Source organism: Ascaphus truei, chromosome 2 (genome assembly GCF_040206685.1).
Source record: "Ascaphus truei isolate aAscTru1 chromosome 2, aAscTru1.hap1, whole genome shotgun sequence".
Classification (NCBI taxonomy): domain Eukaryota; kingdom Metazoa; phylum Chordata; class Amphibia; order Anura; family Ascaphidae; genus Ascaphus; species Ascaphus truei.
Window position 1 is genome coordinate 94,779,841 of NC_134484.1, and position 17,521 is coordinate 94,797,361.

At 42.9% G+C, this 17,521-nt stretch overlaps 2 protein-coding genes across 10 annotated transcripts in view; both read left to right on the forward strand.

Moving 5' to 3' along the window:
• STAU2 (staufen double-stranded RNA binding protein 2) overlaps positions 1-17,521 on the forward strand; it is a 414,157-nt gene that overhangs the window by 342,761 nt on the left and 53,875 nt on the right. The gene's annotated exons all lie outside the window — the stretch shown is intronic.
• RPL7 (ribosomal protein L7) overlaps positions 1-17,521 on the forward strand; it is a 347,318-nt gene that overhangs the window by 297 nt on the left and 329,500 nt on the right. The window lies entirely within an intron of this gene.

Here is a 17,521-nt window from a genome sequence, read left to right on the forward strand (position 1 = left end):
GTGGTTTTAATTATTTTATTGAATGCCTAGTGGTTTTATTTCTTTATTTGATTGGCTAGTGGTTTTATTTAGTTAATTGCTTGGTTGGCAAGTGCTTTTAATTTTTGTTTCTGGGTGTTTAGGTACTTGTTGTATCTGTTTTATTGTGTATTTTTGACATTCATGCTTTTGTATTAGTGTGACCATTGACTGCTATAGTAGCTTATCATACCCATATTATATGGCCACTCAATGGTTACAGGGTCTGTATAGTGGGTCCAGGGTGGGTGGTTATGCCTCCCGGGTGGGTAGTGGGTGAGGGTGGGTTAACCCCTTAATTACTTTAGCGGTTATTAACTGCTAAGGTGATTAAGGAGTTAGGGGCCATTAGATTGTATTTTTTAATGTATTGATGCTGGCATCGGAGGACATGGCCCTGCAGTATGCTGACGAGGACACCCTTCATGTTGGCAGGGGAAAGTAGAACGTTTTTTATTTACTTTATTTATGCTGGCTGGCTAATGTTGTGTTTAATAATGGGCAAAAAATCTATTATTCATATCTGGATAATAGATATTTTACACATTACTGTACTGTATATGTTTGGTGGGGGGTTATGAGGTGTAGGCCATGTTTTTGTTTTTTTAAATACAGGAATGGTACCGCAGGCCAGATGGGACCCATGGGGACCAACCGAGGGCCCCCGGATACCCATGGGGATGACCCGGGGACCCCTAGACACCCGCGGGGACCACCTGGAGGCCCACGAAACCTATCGGGGACCACCCATGGGACCCCAGACACCCATGGGAAACCCCAGGGTGCCCTGTGGACACCTGTGGAGACCACCCGGGGACCCCCGCTGGCCTGTGGTATTAATCCTGTGTGTAAAAAAGAAACATACCTCAACAAACAAAAAGGGTTTAGACTTTAAAATAAGAAATTCTCCCATATTTTACACTTCCCTGCAAAAGGGAAAAAAACTTATTTTCAGACTAGACAATCAGATATTGGATAAAGATGGAAAACTTCTGATAGTGGTAGGCAAACTGGGAGACACTGAAATAACTCTAGCTTCGTTATATGCCTCAAACAAGTATCAGTCACAATTCTTCTAGAGTACTCTCCCTAAAACCTCATTATTTGGAGGGACTTCAACGCTGTAAGGAACCCGGCAAAGGATAGGTCAGACTCCCCGAGCAATGATAACTGAAAACGAAACAAAAATTCCAAAATGCTGTATACGACACAACAGGACAACCACCTGGTAGATGCTTGGAGAGCTATAAACCCCATCTCGAGAAGCTTCACACACTTGTCTCCACTACATAACCTTCATGCGAGGCTGGATATGATAGTCATTAGCACTGGGCTGATGGTCTCGATTGAAAACAGATCCTGGTCAGACCATGCTCCACTAACCTTAAAACTTTCCGGTTTAAAACACAGACTCTCAGGCTACCAATGGAGAATGAATGACCAATTACTAAGCATTCTGGAAATGACAGAACAAATACACAAAGCAGTGTAACTTCACATTAAACTCAAAAGATCATATATCTCCATTCATCCTGTGGTCAGCACACAGTGAGGGGAATTTTGATAAGCATAGCATCATACAGGAAGAAAAAGAAAATAGAATATATACAGAGGCTTAACTCTAAACTAAAAGAAAAAAAAAACCCAGATCCACATACAAAAAAAACAGACTGTATCAGATTAGAACTGAGAAATAGTCTGATCTAGAGAACCAAAAAGGCAATGCGCTGGACACGCCAACTATACTATGACAAGTGCAACAAGACTGATCGTCTCCTCGCAAACAAGCTTAGAAATAACATTAATAGAGTATCTATGCATTTTAAAAAAAACAGAGTTTTTCTAAACTACAACCATGTAGAAATTAGTAACGAGTTCAGGGAGTACTACCAAGAGCTCAATAATTTAAAAGACACAACATGAGGCAACCCAAATGGCTTAAACCAGATACATATTTAGACGAGGCACAATCCCAACCCTTAACTTAGACTCAGCTAAAACTTTGGAAAAACCTATAACGTACAAGGAAATTGCCCAGACTATCAAATCACTCAAGTTCTCGAAATCGCCAGGCTCAGATGGATACACCAACATCTACTATAAAAAGTTAGCTCCCACTTTAATCCCATTCTTATTGAAAATGTTTAAGGAATTACTTAAAGGTAAACTTCCTCCCCAGGAAATGTTCAAAGCCTCAATCACGGTGATTCCAATAGAGGGTAAAGACCCAACCCTATGTCCAAGCTACCGGCCTATATCATTGATAAATAGTGATGTCAAAATATTTGCAAAAATACTAGCAACTAAATTAAATGCAGTCCTAAGCTCACTTATATACCCAGACTAGTTAGGCTCTTTGTACCAGAAAGACAAGCTGCGGATAACATCCGGAGGATGACAAATATTATCCACAATTGTAATAAGACCCCTATGTTAATTTTAGGGCTAGACGCTGACAAAGCCTTCGATTGGGTGAATTGGACGTTAATTTTCCAAATCCTTCACAAACATGGAATAGGCCCACGCTTTATGTGGGCATAAAAAGCACTCTACTATTCGATGGTTGTGGTAAAAGCCTCAGGAAGCGTGTCACAATCATTCCCAGTTAAAAATGGGACTTGCCAGGGTTGTCCCATGTCACCACTACTATTCGCCCTGGTGGTAGAAGCATTAGCACTATCAATTAGGCTAAATAAGAATATCACAGGTGTGACAATAGAGGAAAAAGGGCTACAAGGTTTCCCTGATTGCAGATGATATGTCTACTATCGCTTATGAACCCAGAACATCCGTCCCAGAAATTTTTAGAGTGATAAATGACTTTGCTAATTGACACACTTCAAAATAAATAACACAAAATCTGAGGCTTTGAGCCTAAATATACCAGCCAGGTAAACTGAAATTAGATTTTAAAAATAAACTGGAAGAAGGAAAGTCTAAAATACCTTGGGGTATATATCACAAAGCATTACAAAAAAATTGTATGAGAGGAACTACTGTATCCTCCATTAATTTAAAAAATCAAAGAGGATCTAAAAAAAAATGGCAAGATAATTCAATACCATGGCTAGGAAAAATGATATCATAGTAGATAAATAGTAGATGAGGTTAAAAAAGACATACGTCCATCAAGTTCAACATACTGTATGCTAAATTTAGACGACAGGTACTTTATTCTATATTTGCACTTACAGCAAGGTATATTGATCCAGACAGAGGAAGGCAAACAAAACCCCCCAGTGAAATATCATCTAATGATATCTCATAAAGGGGAAAATAAATTCCTTTCTGACTCCAAATGTTGGCAGTCAGATTACTCTTTGGATCAACATCCTTCCCATGTTTTCTTATTGTCATATTCTATAGCCTGCTGTTCCCATGCTTGGCCACCGGGACTGCTGCCACTCTCAATGTCTGGTTCTAGCCTGCAGTACCTATATTTGCCCACCGGGAGTGCTGCTGCTAAACTAAGGAACATTCCAGACTCTGATACATGACACCTCTGCACCTGTGCTCCACCTCTCAGCCTGCCTATATAAACCTCCCTTTCCTGTTCCTCTTTGCCTGTTTATACTGGTTCCTTAGCTTCTGCAAGGTTCCTGTGTTTACTGCTGTGCTAGCTATTGCTATCATCCTGTTCCAGTTTCCTCGTTGCCGACCTCTGCTTATTTCCTGACTTCGCTACCTGCCGCCTGCCTCGGACCTCTGCTTGTTTCCTGACTTCGCTACCTGCCACCTGCCTCGGACCCCTGCTTGTTTCCTGACTTCGCTCCCTGCTGTTCCTGCCACTGGGATCCACTTCAGCCAAAGTCCAATCCTTGACAGAATAAACAGGACCTACCATGGATTCCGCCGGAACAGACCTGGCCCAGGCTCGGACACTCCATGACTTACAACGTATCATGGTTGGTTTCCAAGAACAACAAGGACATCTTATTAAACGTCTTGGTCACGTGGAAGAACAGGATACCCTCCGGAAAGAACGGGATGCCCGCCAGGTAGAACGTGATGCCCGCTGGGAAGAATATGTCGTCCGCGCGGAAGGATGTGCCCTCCGCTCAGAGGAACGAGCTGCCGCCGCAGAAGCTGAAAACCGTGAACTACGTGCAGCCTTAATCACCGCATCTGTTCAAAAGACTGTGACTGGGCAAACCGCGCCCCGTGTAACCCTTCCGGAAAAATTTGGAGGAAAAATACAATCTTTTCGGGATGTCCTTAATCAATGCAGACGTGTTCAAGCTTCAGCCTACCATCTATAATACCAACGAAGCCAAGGTTGGACTGATCATAACCCTGCTCAAGGATGAGGCCCTTGCTTGGGTCTCCCCTATGTTAGAACAGGATAGCCCACTACTAAGGGACTTGGAGGAGTTCATCGATGCCATGAGTCTTATTTTTGATGACCCAAATCGTAGTGCAACCGCTGAGGCAACTCTGAACAATCTTCCTCAAGGAAGACGCTCGGCAGCTGAGTACGCCGCTGAATTCCGCAGATGGGTTAACGATACTGAGTGGAATGAGGCCGCGCAGAAATATCATTTTCGGCAGGGTCTCTCGGAGCAAGTTAAAGACGAACTAGCCCAGGTGGAGACCCCAGAGAGATTTCAGGACTTTGTCCGTTTATGCATCCAAATTGATCGCAGGCTTACGGAAAGACGATTGGAGAGACGGGTTCATGCCAAGCAACCCCGGGTTTAGAGATGTCAGTACCCCAAGACGTTCCAGGGAGACTGAGGAGGAGCCGATGCAAGTAAATACACTGCGGGGACCCATCTCAACCGGGGAAAGGAATAGACGCCGAACAGAAGATCTCTGTTTATATTGCGAAAATGATGGGCACTATCTCGCTGATTGCCCAAACAAGTCCAGGCGGTCTTCTTTCCAGAGCCCTAGAAAAAATCAGCTGCACGCTATTTCAAAAACTATTCTCTCTGCTTCTCAAAGGAAAGATAACCCTCCTTCGCTACACCCTCACCTCCTGGTTCCTATTATAATCGAGGAAGGAACACATCGTTTTTCAACCACAGTAATGGTCGACTCAGGGGCGACAGGGAATTTTATGGACATAGAATTCGCCAAGAACAATTCGGTATCATTTGTAGCCAAGGAATCGCCAGAAAGGATGGAAGTCATTGACGGTTCTCCCTTGAGCTCTGGACCTGTTACCCATGAAACCAGTAACTTAACACTAATCATGGAGCCCAATCACCAGGAGAAGATTTCATTTGGTCTCATTCCATCACCTTTTTGTCCAGTGATTCTGGGAATTCCATGGCTCATGATCCATAACCCACTAATCGACTGGAAGACCAAGACACTAACATTTCCCTCGGAGCACTGTCAGCTAGCCTGTCTACCTAAAACTCCTATACCAGAGTGTGTAGGAATACATAAGATTTCCTCGTCTCAAGAAAATCTTCTGCCGGCTCCTTACTCTGAGTTTTTAGATGTGTGTGACAAGAAGAACGCGGATACACTTCCCCCACATCGCTCTTATGACTGTCCCATTGAATTATTACCGGGTGCTGCTATTCCGTTTGGAAGAATTTATTCCCTCTCAGAACCGGAATTGAAGGTCCTCAATGACTACCTACAGGAGAACCTATCAAAGGGTTTTATCCGACCCTCTACTTCTCCAGTAGGCGCTGCGCTCTTCTTTGTGGGAAAGAAAGACGGTTCTCTACGCCCCTGCATTGACTATCGGGAACTAAATAAGATAACGGTGAAGAACAGGTACCCATTACCTCTGATTCCTGAACTATTGGAAAGAATTCGGTCAGCCAAAATCTTTACCAAATTAGATCTCAGAGGAGCGTATAATTTGGTCCGCATTCGACCCGGTGACGAATGGAAAACAGCCTTCCGAACCCGTTATGGGCACTATGAATATCTGGTGATGCCTTTCAGACTCTGTAATGCCCCTGCTACCTTCCAGCATTTAATCAATGATGTCCTCCAAGAGTTATTGGACCAATTCGTAGTGGCATACCTGGATGACATCCTAGTCTTCTCAGATAACATCATGGATCACCAGAGACATGTCCGAATTGTCCTTGAGCGTCTCCGTAAGTACAAATTATACATCAAGTTAGAAAAATGCGAATTCGAAAAAACCAGCATGCAATTTCTCGGTTACATCATCTCTCCCGAGGGTTTGAGTATGGACCCAGGCAAGATTCAAGCCGTGGTGGAATGGCCAATCCCTCGGAATGAAAAGGACATTCAGAGATTTGTGGGTTTTGCCAATTTCTATAGACGTTTTATTAAAAATTTCTCTGGCATTATTGCCCCAATCACCCAACTCACACGGAAGGAATTCCCCTTCAAATGGTCTCCTAAAGCGGATGCGACATTCGAACAATTGAAGTCACTCTTCACATCTGCCCCTATCCTCATCCATCCAAATCCAGAATTACCATTCATCTTGGAAGTGGATGCATCCGACTCCGCTGTTGGGGCCATTCTGTCACAAAGAATTGGACCCAAGATGCTCCTTCATCCATGTGCCTTTTATTCATACCAAATGTCAACAGCTGAACGAAATTATGACATTGGAAACAAAGAACTCTTGGCTATAAAAGCTGCATTCTCTGAGTGGAGACATCTACTGGAGGGGGCCAATCACCCAATTACGGTCTTTACGGATCACAGGAACTTATAATTCATTCGATCAGCATAGAGACTGTCTGCGCGACAAGCCAGGTGGGCTCTCTTCTTTGCAAGATTTCAGTTCCACATCTCCTACCGCCCTGGCTCCAAGAATGGAAAAGCCGACGCCTTGTCACGGTCCTTTCCTAATCCTAGTTCAGACAAAGAGCAAAAAGAAACTATTCTTCCAAAAAGAATTTTTTTGGGCGTCACATTCTCCGCAGATCTCCTCACACGAATAAAGGGAGCCTACTCAAATGACTCTTTTCTTAAAAACCCTCCTCCAGAAGCAGAACTATATCTATGTGATGGTCTCTGGAACTGTAAGAATCGTCTGTTCGCCCCTAAGGAGGTAAAATTAGAGGTGCTCCAATTAATGCACGACTCCCGACCCGCTGGTCACCCAGGTGTCCTCAAGACACAGGAACTGTTGTCTCGCTCTTTTTGGTGGCCTAAATTAGCACAAGATGTTAAAGACTATGTCCTCTCCTGTGAGACTTGTGCTAGGACCAAGACCCCTCGAGCATCACCTGTGGGCTTACTGCAGCCTCTTCCGGTTCCAACTCGTCCTTGGGGGTCCATATCAATGGATTTTATTGTTGATCTGCCCCGATTAAGTGGACATAATACCATCCTGGTAGTGGTGGATCGACTTACAAAGATGGCTCACTTCATTGCAGCAATGAATCTTCCTTCTGCAGACCAGACAGCCAAGTTGATTGTGAAAGAGGTGTTTCGGCTTCACGGGGCTCCTGATTAGATCATATCCGATAGAGGGGTACAATTCACTTCAAATTTTGGAGGACCTTCTGTTCCTCTAGGAATTCGTTTAAATTTATCGTCTGGCTATCATCCACAATCCAATGGCCAGACAGAAAGGACCAATCAGACTTTGGAACAATACTTACGATGTTTTGTTTGTCATCTCCAGGATGACTGGATTGATTTCCTACCATTAGCTGAGTTTTCATACAACAATTCACATCATTCTTCGACTCAGAAGAGCCCCTTTTTCTCAAATTATGGATTTCATCCAACCTTTATTCCTCGTTTTCCATCTTCGGGCCCCATTCCGGCAGTTACAGAGAAACTGGAGACTCTGCGAGACATCCAGGAGACCCTCAAAGAGACACTTCGTGAGACTCAAGTAAAATACAAAAGAGCAGCAGACCAACACCGCAGACCCTCCCCAGAATTTCAAGTCGGGGATAAAGTCTGGCTTTCTACAAGAAATCTACGTCTAAAGGTTCCAACCATTAAATTGGGCCAAAAATACATCGGGCCATTTCGCATCACAGCACTAATAAATCCAGTGTCCTTCAGATTAGAGCTTCATGAGACCATCAAAATACACCCTGTGATTCATTCTTCTCTGCTGAAACCTTTCCGTGAGAATCCGTTTCCTGGACGGAGACTTCCTCCCCCTGAACCCATCCTCGTGGATAGCAAAGAGGAATTCATTGTGGAGAGAATTTTGGATTCCAGGTTACACCGAGGGAAACTACAGTACCTGGTTCACTGGGGGGGCTATGGCCCAGAGGAAAGGTCTTGGGAACCCAAAGATTTTGTACATGCTCCGCGACTAGTCAAAGCTTTTCACCGGAGATATCCAGACAAGCCTAGCAAGGATCGTCCGGAGAACGCTCTTGGGAGGGGGGAGTAATGTCATATTCTCTAGCCTGCTGTTCCCATGCTTGGACACCGGGACTGCTGCCACTCTCAATGTCTGGTTCTAGCCTGCAGTACCTATATTTGCCCACCGGGAGTGCTGCTGCTAAACTAAGGAACATTCCAGACTCTGATACCTGACACCTCTGCACCTGTGCTCCACCTCTCAGCCTGCCTATATAAACCTCCCTTTCCTGTTCCTCTTTGCCTGTTTATACTGGTTCCTTAGCTTCTGCAAGGTTCCTGTGTTTACTGCTGTGCTAGCTATTGCTATCATCCTGTTCCAGTTTCCTCGTTGCCGACCTCTGCTTGTTTCCTGACTTCGCTACCTGCCGCCTGCCTCGGACCTCTGCTTGTTTCCTGACTTCGCTCCCTGCTGTTCCTGCCACTGGGATCCACTTCAGCCGAAGTCCAATCATTGACACTTATTTGGTATATCCCTGTATACCTTTCCTTTCTAAAATGATGCCCAACCTTTTTTGAAGATATCTATTGTATCTGCCATCACAGTCTCCATGGGTAATTAATTCCACATGTTAACTGTCCTTACTGTAAATAACCTTTTCCTTTGTTGCTGTGAAATCTCCTTTCCTCAAACTTTAAGGGATGACCCTGTGTTGTTTGTACTGCCCTTGTGATGAATAGTTATTTTGAAAGCTCCTTGTATTACCCCCAGATATATTCGTATATAGTTAGTAATAATAATTACTATGGTCATATACAGGCATACCCCGCATTAACGTACGCAATGGGACCGGAGCATGTATGTAAAGCGAAAATGTACTTAAAGTGAAGCACTCCCTTTTTCCCACTTATCGATGCATGTACTGTACTGCAATCGTTATATACGTGCTCAACTGATGTAAATAACGCATTTGTAACAGGCTCTATAGTTTCCCTGCTTGCGCACAGCTTCGGTACAGGTATTGCTGTTCAGGACGTGATGACAGGCGCATGCGTGAGCTGCCGATTGCCTATTGGGCGATATGTACTTACTCGCGAGTGTACTTAAAGTGAGTGTACTTAAAGCGGGGTATGCCTGTACCCTCTTAGACACCTCTTTTCTAAGGTAAACAAATGTAATTTAGCTAGCTTCTTCTGATAAATCAGATTATCCATCCCCTTTATTAATTTGGTGGCTCGTCTCTGCACTTTCTCTAGTTCCAAAATATCATTTCTAAGGACTGGTGCTCCAAATTGTACTCCATATTCAAGGTGTGGTCTTACTAATGCTTTATAATGCTTTATAAAGGGGCCTTCCTTCCATTGCTCATTTAATGCAAGATAAGATCTTGTTTGCTTTTGCAGCTACTGCATGACTTGAGCACTATTGCTAAGTCTGATGTCTACAAGCACTCCTAAATCCTTCTCCATCAAGGATTCTCCTAATTTATCCTAATTTAATTTGTAAATTGTCTGTTTATTCTTGTTTCCCAAATGCAATACCTTACATTTATCTGTATTAAACCTCATCTGCCATTTACCTGCCCAAGTTTCCAGTCTATCCAAGTCCTTCAGGGTAGAAATTACATCCTGCTCTGATTCTACAAACTTACACAATTTAGTGTCATCAACAAAGATGGAAACTTTGCTTTCTCTGCCAACCTCAAGGTCATTAATAAACAAGATAAAAAGCAAGGGTCCCATTACCGATCCTTGAGGTACTCTACTCACAACTTGAGCCTAACTTGAACAAGTTAAATGTATTCAATTATCTGTTGTCTATCCTACAACCGGTTTTCAATCCAGGTGCAAATATTTTTCCAGAGTCCAGTATGCTTTTTTTTGTACACTAACCTTGTCACGGGAGACTAGGACTTTTAACACTTTTATACCGGGATCCTTAACAGGCATAATACAGTAATGGAATAAAATTGAGTTTATTCGAATAAACCCGCATACACACAATGAATACACAAAATACAGACAAAATACACACTTACAGGGGGCCTGGGGGTGAAATCTAGGCTTAAATAGGTGCAGGGCTCCTGCTTCAGAAGGCTTACCCTGACCGGGATATCTACCTGGGCTTCCTGGTCCTCTTTACAGCTAAAATCCGTAGCCACGATCGCTACGTTCTAAAACGAGAACTTGGACCTCGCGCCTGACTTAGCCTCAGCTAGGCAGGCTTTCCTAGCTTCAGAAATGAAGCCGGTTGCTCTGCTATTCGTAACAGAGTAACTTTGAAAAGCCCGCCTTTGCATCACTGGCCCAAGTCACAGGATCGTCTGTTTCTCTGACTGGGCCATCTCCTTACATACACTCCGCTGAGATATCTTCAGCATGGAGGTAGGAGGAGCAACCAATTAGAGCGTGGGAATTCCCTCCCACCAGCCAAAAGGAATAGGGGCTCGTCCTTTGCATGACGTCAGAAGAGGAGGTGTGCCAAGCCGGCTCGAAAAGCCGAGTGGGCGGGAAATATGAATTAGCCAATGGGAGATGCGCCTACGAGCTGTATCTCCCCTGGCTAACTCATTGCCACACACTGGGCAGGCTCCGCCAGGTCTGGCAGGCTCAGAAGGTGTCCCCACAGGGTGCCCTTTGTTCTCCAGACTTAGATTATCGCCCTTTCTCGCCCACCAAACTGTTCTCTCACCTCTGGACATCCTCTCTCCTTTGAACTACCCGGGCTAACTGCATACAGCCTTATAGAAAATGCACCAAACTTAATAAAACTTAGTTTAATACAAAATATGTCTTGGGGAGACCCATACTGGTGCGGGAAATAGGTCTGGGATATCTGGGCACGAAACCCAGGAGTCTGGGGGGCACTGGGGAGCCCCTGTGTAATTCAACCCATGTAACGGCAAATCATAAAAGGTGTTCTCCCAAGGGGGAGGGTAATGGCAGCGCACAGCGTGCGAAATGGTGCTGGAACTGTGTTCCAAATGGAGGAAGTGAAGACGGATGCTGGATCGCTACATTAAAAGTTAATTATTGAACAAATAGCAACATATAATCTAACAAGGGTCTTGAGAAGAACCTCTGACATGTTTCGTGCAATCCGTGCACTTTGTCAAAGAGTAATGTTCTTCTCAAGATGCCAACATTTGTAGGAGCTGTCGATCGGAAGGCCCGCCCCTCATACACATCAAAAACTTCCCCACACAGTGTGAACACCAATGATGAGGCATGATGATTGAGTGGCATCTCCCCCGATGGCAGTCAGCTAATAATGTCTAGGCACCACTGAAATACATATAGATACAATCAATGTAAAGATAAAGATTCTCCCATGAACAAAAAACATAAACATTTCCTATAGGCTATCAGGTTAAGCCAAAGTTATTCATATACATTAACAGGTACTTTAACAATTTAATCTACAATTTGACTAGATTTTCTGATGTCTAAAAAAAATATGAAAATGAAAAACAATTTATTCAAAGAAATAATCATTGCATTACGCTGATCTAACTTTCTACTTACCTCCTCAAATAAACTAATAAGGTTAGTTTGGCACAGCCTATCCTTCCTAAATCCATGCTGACTATTACTGTACAGTACTAATCATTTTGTTTTCCATGAGGCATTCTTGAATATTTACCTGTACTAAACCCTCAAGTAGTGTCCCCACTGTTGATGTCAGGCTTACAGGTTGGTAATTCCGGTTTGTGATCTAGTTCCCTTTTTAAATATAGGCACCATGTCTGCTTTATGCCAGTCTTGTGGTATCCGTAAAAATGAATATTCTCCCGAGAATTTTGTATCTCTTTCAAATACTACCAGTACCAGTACCACGTAAAATAATTGTGGAGTAACAAAAAGCCCATAATTAAACTAACAACAATGTACCTCCCTTCCCTTGAAGGTAGTCTGGCCTTGCCTCACGTCTGGCAATATTATAGAGCAGCGGGATTTGGCCATTTAATTTACTGGTCGCTAAAAGAGGGCCAGAAACCCTGGGTGGACATAGAAAGAAATGAGGCACAGGCAACCGACATGTCAACTCTCCTATGGGTCCCAGCTACCAAAAGACACACAAAACATAATGCCCACCTAGTGATCTCCCACTCACTAGAAGTCTGGGACAAAAGCCATACATTATGGAATCTCTCCTCAATCCCATTCCCGTTGACACCGTTATGGAGAAACCCCAAGTTCCCAAGCAGTGAACTCACAGGTTCATTCCCCCTATGGAGACAAAAAGGAATAGTAAGCTTCAGAGACCTCTTCAAAGACTCAAACTTCCGGCCTTTCCAGGACCTACAAGAGAACCTTGAACTCCCTAATAAGTTATTTTATCAATACCTACAGCTTAGAGATTTTGCAACATCCATAGGTAACAGTAAATAAACGAGCAGACCACTAACTATTTTTGAGACACTTTATCGCAATTCAGAAAATAATAAAGGGACCGTTTCTCTGTTTTATAACTTATTGTTGGAAGGGAATATGGAGGATAAGATAACATGCATACAACAATGAGAAAGAGATTTGGGCAAAGAACTGGATGGGGACAACTGGGGCACATTTGTGAAATAATATCCATGTCCTCCATATACTCGACCATAAAGAGGACAAACATCAAAATCCTACACAGATGGCACTACACCCCCATAGGTTACACACAATCTCACAGGATCACTCCCATCATTGCTGGAGGGAGTGCGGCGGCAGGGGTACTTTTCTCTACATTTGCTGGGTGTGCCTCAAAGTTTGTAGTTTCTGGAGTAAAGAGATTAATTAACCAGATCACAGTGCACTATCCCATTAGATCTGTGGTGCTTCCTGTTGCTTAAGCCTATTGAGGGCTTGGACAGACACTTGGATAAATTGATAATCCACATATGATCCGCAACAAAACATGTGATCGTAATTTCATGGAGAGATAAGAACCTGCCTACTATGACTCAGATCACCAATAACATCTGGGATATAATGATAACGGAAAAACTATCTTCCATGTTACACAATGCTCGCCTTAAATTCCAGAAAGTATGGGGTCCATGGATCTCATTTAAAGGGGCCTCAGTAGTTCATAGGCCATGGATAGACTAATCTACTAACCTCTGACTCAGAGACAAAGACTATCCATAAGTATATTCCCTGGCTAATTGACGATAAACTCAGAACCAACTTTGCATACCCAATGTTAAAGAAAATTCAGAATCTATCTTTTGACATATGAATGCACGAAGTTTTGATCAGCATTGTGCTTTTTGTACCGTATTACCTGCAGTGTGAAGACTTGTTTACCTACACCTCCCCACTAAATTTCTTTTTTTGTACCCCGCTCGTCCTCTCCTTTCTTATTATGTATACAACTCAATTAAAAAAAATAAGTTGAAAAAAAAGGTTAATTTTGGCTTGTTACAATTGCATTTGAATGAAAGAAATGTTACTTAAAGAACCATTACCTCTTGATTTCAGGTCGAAGATATGCTTCCCGAGATGCATACTTTGAAGCCCCAGCTGGGCACCCAATATGGTGGTTGTAAGGTCACGGAGCCAATCGTAAGCAACAACATCATCTGTTGTGGCTTCCTATTGATCCGAGTAACGTGGGACCTTTAAACAGCAGGAAGATACTGGCAGCACCTTCACATGTATTGTCTTGGGGAGCATGGGGTCCTCTGAGCTGAAATTAATGCAGTTCAGCTAAAACATAGGTTCTTGAAGCAGTGAGCTGCCTTGTTAGGAATATAATTATAAATCATATGCCTGGGAAAGCTCTTTAGGTGTAATCTATCAGTGGGGCAGGTGGTTGTCCACCAAAGCAAACTGTTAGTTTATTAAAGCCAGTGATGGAATTCCATTAAATGTTCTGTTACCAATATAGCTCTTTGATTCATTTTTCTTTGCCAATGGCCGTCATAAATATGTTCAGAAGAGTTCTGTTTGTGGCTTTACTAATCTTTTTTTAATTTAGATTTTTTTTCCCCCCCAGGGATATTTGAGGTTGCTTAATAAGGCTTTTGTTGTGTTCATCCTGCAGGAATGTGTGAGTTGTCTGAAGTAATAGGCATTCATGTGTAGCCAGACACCCACATGATCTAATAGTTTCTCTTCTTTTCAAGTTTAATTTCGGTACAGACTTGGAGGAGTCAGTCTTCCACCTAGGTCACTGACAGTAGGAAGGAAGAAAGCAAACGTGATTTAATTTGCATATACAAATTAGACGCCCCATATTTCGCCTGTTTTTCTCCCTGTTTGCAGACTGCCCTTCTTGTTAAGATGAATTTAGAAATCACCCTACAGTATCCCCACAAACACTGTTTTTTCTTTATTTCTTTGATTGTTTTTGCCCCTTTGTTACTTGCCATCAGTGTTTCTTTTCTACATCTTAGTCCAAAAATAATTTTGTATTTCATGCATGTTACCTTTTTTAAACATAACTATAATTCGTTGTAATGCTGTTAATTCAGCTTACATTTTGCCATTGTACTTAATTGTGCATATTTGTTGGTCGGTATTTTACTGCCTAATACAGTACTAATGCAGGAATGTAGCAGATGTTATTACTCCTGTTATTGTGGAATGATGCAAGAAAGAATGCAGTCAATATTGCATGCATTGGAGATAAATCACCCGTCACTATTGTTTTCTATGGCACTCGCGGCAAAACGTGAGATAGCATTAACGCATCGAGTTAAAGCAGCAATACTACATTCCCTCCATTTATTTATTTATATATAACACACAAAAGACAGACACCACAATCAACACTGTTAAAATAATATAAATACACACAGAAAAAGAGACCCAATAAGAAGCACTCCGATATTGCAAAGAATAAAGCAGATACAGTGGTGTGATTAAGAAAGTACACCCTCTTTGAATTCTATGGTTTTACATATCAGGACATAATAACAATCATCTGTTCCTTAGCAGGTCTTACAATTAGGTAAATACAACCTCATATGAACAACAACACATGACATATTACACCGTGTCATGATTTATTTAACAAAAATAAAGCCAAATATGGAGGAGGGGTAGTCCTCCCTCCCTTGAGAAAGCGCAGACCCGTCGCGCGAAACAGCTGTCGGGTGTGACGTCATTACGCTGACGTCCATGAGGAAGTACCAGTATCAAGCGTCCTACGAAGGGGTTGTATGGCTTTTACCTTGTAACAATTTTACTTGTGTCTCCACTCCTGCACCTTACCAGTTCCACTTATACTTGGTATTATGCTATAGTGTCCTTGGTTACCTTGGACACTTGTTATCTTTGGGACAGCACTTTTACTACGCATATATGGCACACACTACACATGTGTTACTCTAGGATATCATGGTACTTTTAATCAACTGAGAGTAAAAACAGGTCCTGTTTTGAAGACGTTTGCCAGATAGATCCGAAGAGAAGGGAGCGGTGCACTGCATCCAATAAAGTGACCAAACGCAGCTGAATGAAAATTGGCTATTTAATGAAAAAAACTCTTTGACAAAACGCGTCAGAGTGCATCTGACATAGTAGATGCTGTTCGTTTTTTTTCATTAAATAGCCAATTTTCATTCGGCTGCGTTTGGTCCCTTTATTGGATGCAGTGCACCGCTCCGTTCTCTTCGGATTTCTCTTGGCTTCTCAGCTGGCAGCACGCATACTCACCAGGACGGAAGACGTTAACGACTCAGCAGAGGAACCTATAACCGGATGGTGGTTCCAGCGTCGACAGCAGGTACTCTGTGGGGGCAGGGGGCTGAGGGAGATTTGAGGATTTGCCTGACTGTTCTCAGGTAGGGCGGTTGGTCATTCCTTTCCATACCCGGATTATCACCCCTTCCCTCAATCTGCTTAATAGTCCGCTTTGCTTCATTGATGTAGTCTCATTACGTTCCTACCTGGAGGATTTATTTAGGTACTAGACCTTTTATTTTTCAAGATGGATATCTGTGCAATTATTATCTCTTGAGCACTGGCGGTGGGATTTATTTCCTACACTTTTCCTTTGCCAGATAGTGCTGTACACTGAGAGACACTGGTATACTTCTCCCCTTTGTTGACCAACTATATTAATAGTGTGGTAATTTGTATGCTTGACTCTAGGTACTATATGTACACCATTATTATTGTGTATAGATGGTGATTTAAATTCTCACAACCCAGGGGGAGCATAGAGGAAAAAACAACAGAAAAAGCAAACTAAGTGCAGACTGTAAATTACTAGTTAGCAATGTGCAGTGAAACTTGGCTCTCGTGTGCAGCCTACTCACAGGATAGGACTCCTGACGAAGCCTATTGTCCTATTGGGCGAAACGCGTAGAGAGGACCCGCCCAGGAAGTATTCGGATTGGCCCTGCTAGCTGTCTGTCAAACTGCACTGCCGGAAGTGACGCGACGGGACCCAGCACCAACCGGAAGTGACGTATCGCCACGGAAAAAGACACTGGAGGTGATCCACCCGGCGTCTAGGGGACCGATAACAGTGAGGTGATTAAGCCTGCCTTCCAACGGATGTGAACGGGAGTGCGGCGAGCGCGCCTGTCCCTGGAGGTAACCCTTACATCACCATAGCGTGGAGGGGAGAAGCAGCTGCGGTGAGCGGTGAGCGGTGAGCGGTGGCCATATCCTGAAACTCCTGAGTCACTTGTTATAGTGCTAAATGCTTGATTTTTATTGTGTTATTGTAAGTGCGCATTTTTTAAACTACATTATAAAGTAATCCTTTTTATATTGATCTGCACCATGGAGATTTTTCTTTATTCTTCCATGTTCCTAACCACCTGATGAACGTGAGAGGTATCCATACTTCACCTGTACAAACATCACAGATTCAAAAGACCCTGTCACTGCCCTAAACTTTCTGCTATCCTGTGAGTAGGCTGCACACGAGAGCCAAGTTTCACTGCACATTGCTAACTAATAATTTACAGTCTGCACTTAGTTTGCTTTTCTGTTGTTTTTTCCTCTATGCTCCCCCTGGGTTGTAAGAATATATATCGATCATCGGGGCCAGTGAAGACAGTCCCTTCCAGAGGGTTTGAGCAAGGATTGCAACCTTATATACACGTTTTTTGCACCATTATCGGTTAAATAATTCACGCACTTGATTATTATAAGTTTTTATTATTCACTTAAAGATTGGTGATCACTAGTACTGTTTCAGCGCCTGTTTCACACTATCACTTTGTCATAGATGGTGATTTAATACATTACATTAGCACCATAAGAGAGTAACATTTCGAATTTGATTTTAATGTTTGTCATTTATGTGTCTATTCGTCGTTGTCTGTATTATTAA